Here is a 4012-nt window from a genome sequence, read left to right on the forward strand (position 1 = left end):
ATTCCTGCTCCCCTGCCCTCTGAGTGGGGATGGAACCAGGTGTCTTGGCTTCTAGCCATGCCCCTGCTCACCAGCCCTCTAGTGGCAAGTCAGAGCTCTGAGGCAAGAAATGGTATTAATCATTATCATGCAACTGCTCACAGCACAATCTAACCTCAACGTCGCTTAACATTCCACAGATTTAGTATGGGCTAAGTGTAAAGTGTAACTTTACCCTAAGACACTCCAGAATGAAGGTGTGCATGCACAGAACTGCACCAGATAACATCAATGAATTGCAACTGATTTAGCTATTTTGATGCAGGTGGTTTCTGCTCTTCCTCTTGGGGTGCCCTGCAGAACTATAACTTAACCAGTGGCCAGGTGTTTAGAGCACTGTGCTGCTCGGGAGATGCAGATTCAAACCCATTCTACGGGTGGAGGCTAGAACCTGCATCTTCTGCTTCCTGCAGTGCCTTAACTACTAGGTTGCTGGAGTAAAACATATGTGATCCTCTCCTGATTTTTGTCAGGCTACAGTTTTGAGATATATGCTTGGGTACATGTGTACAGAGTCGTGTACCTGCTGGGACAGGAAGCAGCCTACTGCTCATACTCAATAACCACCTGAACACTTTTGTACCCATGCTGCACATAGAATGGGATAAATAACTAGGCATAAGTGCTAAAAATAATGGTTATGTGGCTGGGTAATTACCATTTGGGTGAGTATGGAAAAATAAGATTCTGCCCATGTGCTCAACATCCCTCCCCCTTCCCACATGACAGGGACCTAGAACTGGCCTTCACTTCTTGGGCTGTCCTTCACTGCCCATTGCCTAACACCCACTGGGCATGAGTTTTTTTTTTCCTGCTACAGTTTTGAGATTTATACTCAGGTAGACATGCACAGAGCTGCATACCTGCCAAGCCAGAGTGCTACCTACTGATCATCTACAGTGACAACATATGTGCCATAGGGGTCAGACCCTTTGGTCCATCTAGCCCAGTATCCTGTCTCCAACAGGGCAGAAGTGGATGCTGCATAGTGGGAGCATCAAACTGGGTATTTCTAGAGTGATCTACTTAACTCCCTCCCTGGCATCTACAAGTGATTGGGCTAGAGATGCCAGAGGAAACATCTCTAGCCATTCTGTTCAACAACTATTCATAGATCAATAACCATGAATTCATCCAGTCCCTTTGTGAACCTGCCTATGCTATCTGTCTCCACCACCTCCTGTGACAACAAATTCCATAAATTAACTGTGTGTTGCATAAAAAATACTTTATCTTGTTTGTTTTAGACCTGTCACTTCTAACTGCAGCGGGTGCTCCCTATTTTTAGTATTCTGGGATTTGGTGAACAATAGTTCCCTGTTCATTTGGTCCATAACAATCATGATTTTATAGACCTTTGTTATGTCCCCTCTTAGTCTTCTCTTTTTGAAACTGAAGAGTCCTAGCTTTTTTTAGTCTTTTCTGGTATGACAACTGCTCCAGGCACCTGTTCATTTTGGCTGCCCTTCTCTATCACTTTTCTACTACGTCCTTTTTTGATATGGGGACCAGAACTGCACACAGTATTCAAGATATGGGCTTACCATAGATTTGTTGTAATGGCATGATGATGTTCTCTGCTTTGTTTTCAATTCCCTTCTTAATGGGTACATCTACATGTACAATTAGTGTACATGAATAAAGTTCAGAACTTATCGCTCTGGAGTTTTTTGCTCCTGGATGCTATTTGAAGGTGCTCCATGGAGCAATTAATTCCAGAGCAATCAGCTCCAGCATTTATTCATGTGCAGTATGTGGAGCCTCGTCAGAGCAGCCCTGGCTAGCAGGGGACCCTGGGGGTCAGCCTGCCAGCCCAGGGCTGCTCTGACCGGGCTTAATGTGCTGCGGACCAGCTGGCTGGGGCACAAAGGTGCTTTAGTGTTGGGGGTAGCCAGCAGGCAGCCCCCCCACACTGAAGCACCCTTGTGCTCCAGCCAGCTGGGTCAGTGTCAACATGTGCTCTGTTGTGCATGAAAAAACTCCACAGCAGAGTAGTACTTTTATTTACAAGGGTTTATTAGTTTCCTTTGCCCTAACAGGGGTGCGCATGTAGACATTGAGACATTTACTGCTGAGCTAATTAGTCAGCTCTTTTATTAGCTTTTTTAGTTGCTGCTGCATACCAAGCTGATATTTTTTAGGAACTATCTAGTGACTTCAAGGTCCCTTTCCTGAGTCATAAAACCTAGTTCAGAATCCAGTACTGTGTATACATAGTTAAGGTTATTTTCCCCAGTACATTACCTTGTACTTCTTGACACTGAAGTTCAGTGGCCATTTTTTGCCAACTCACTTAGCTTGGTGAGATCTTTCTGCAGCTCCTGTATGTCAGCTTGGGACTTGACTACCTGGAATAATTTGGTACCATCTGCAAACCTAGAGATTTTACTGTGCATCCCCATTTCCAGATCATTAATGAAAATGTCGAACAAAATAGGGCCTAGAACAAATCCTTGCAAGACCCCACTTTTGGTGGGGTTGGAGGGCCAGGACTTGGGGACCGTCCAGGAGTGTGTGTGTAGGTGGCGATGGATGGGTGCATGTGTGGTGGTGGGGGGGGTGCCTGCTGGCACTGGGGAAAGGTGGGGGAAGGGGATGGCAGGAGGATTCTTTGGGGGTAGTGGGGAGCTGCATGGCTGGGCCGGCAGCATCGGGGCCAATGCCTGTACTTGCAGGGGTGGGGTGACCAGGAGACATTGCTTGGGGGGGGGCTGTGACTAGACTGCCTGGCATGGTGCAGGAGCCTTAGCTCAGGTCTGAAGGTGCCACAGGCCTTCCCTCCTCTTCCCTCCGGCCTGTGCCAGGGCTGGACTCACTCACTGTTGCAGCCATCCCACTCCAGCCCAAGTGGGGTGGGGGGCAGTTAGCCCCCCCCCCCCCCCCCCCCCCCCCCAGCAAGGCTGAGGGGGACAGGGAGCTGTGGGTTGGGAGTGAAGGGTACCAGCATGGCCTAGGGGGGCAGGGGACTGTGGGTCAGGAGTGAGGGCATCAGGTAGGAATTTTACCCTATGGTTAAATTGGTATGGACTGTGTGGGGGTTTTGCCATCTTCTATAGTGGGGAGGCATAGTTCTCTTCTTTGGATCTCTCCAGCATATTTTAACAAGCCTTGCAGCAGCAAGACATTGGTCGCCATGGTCCCTCTGCTTTAGCTGTGGCAGGTTAGGGTGTTGTGTCTTGTGTTGTGTCAGGGTTGACTGTGTAGTTTAGCTAATAGGATAGACAATAGATTTGCATAGAACAGTTTGGATAGTGCTGATCCTGCCTCAGGCAGGGGGTTAGACTAGATGAACTCTAAAGGTCTTTTCTAACCCTACTTTTCTATGATTCTTTGAGTAACAAGCCATCGTGGGTGTGTCCAGACAAGCGCACATGTGCCTCTTACAGCATCTCAAAGCCCATTGAGATATTGCAAGAGGCACGTGTGGGAACAAAAAAAACGTTCCCCGACTGCAAATTTGCAGCGTGGGGGGCAAAATTAGACCCCTGGATATCCAGGGGGCAAAAAATACCCCAGGCAAAAAAAGCGGGGCAGGCAACTGGAGGCTCAGGTCCTCCACAGAGACGCTCTGGTAACCAGCCAGAGCATTGCTGTGGCTGGCCCTTGCCCCAGTGCTGAAGCACGCTGCTTGCCTGTGCAAGGCAGGCAGCATGCCAGCCACAGGAAGCTGGACCTGGGCTCCATGCTGGTAAGCAGGGGGTGGGGAGGGCTGGAGGAGGGGGGAAGGGACCATGGGGGGACCCATCCCCCACCCATTCTTTGAGCCCCCCAGATCACTGCCCCACCTGGCCCCTTCCCTTGCCAGCTCCTGTAGCCTCCCCGCTCGCTGACGCACCCGGTCCCATCCCTTGTGACACAAGTGCCCTGGGGCGCAGAACCGGAAGCATCACAGGTCCCCCAGCATATAGAAAACCCTCACCAGGGCCCCCTGAAAAGGAATCATGAGGCCCCCCTCAGCCTCTAGCCACATTCC

General features: G+C 49.8%; 1 protein-coding gene across 1 annotated transcript in view; it reads left to right on the forward strand.

Moving 5' to 3' along the window:
- Positions 1-4012, forward strand: part of CARMIL2 (capping protein regulator and myosin 1 linker 2) — a 124555-nt gene that overhangs the window by 27718 nt on the left and 92825 nt on the right. The gene's annotated exons all lie outside the window — the stretch shown is intronic.

Source organism: Alligator sinensis, unplaced genomic scaffold, assembly GCF_000455745.1.
Source record: "Alligator sinensis unplaced genomic scaffold, ASM45574v1 scaffold260_1, whole genome shotgun sequence".
NCBI classification, from domain to species: domain Eukaryota; kingdom Metazoa; phylum Chordata; order Crocodylia; family Alligatoridae; genus Alligator; species Alligator sinensis.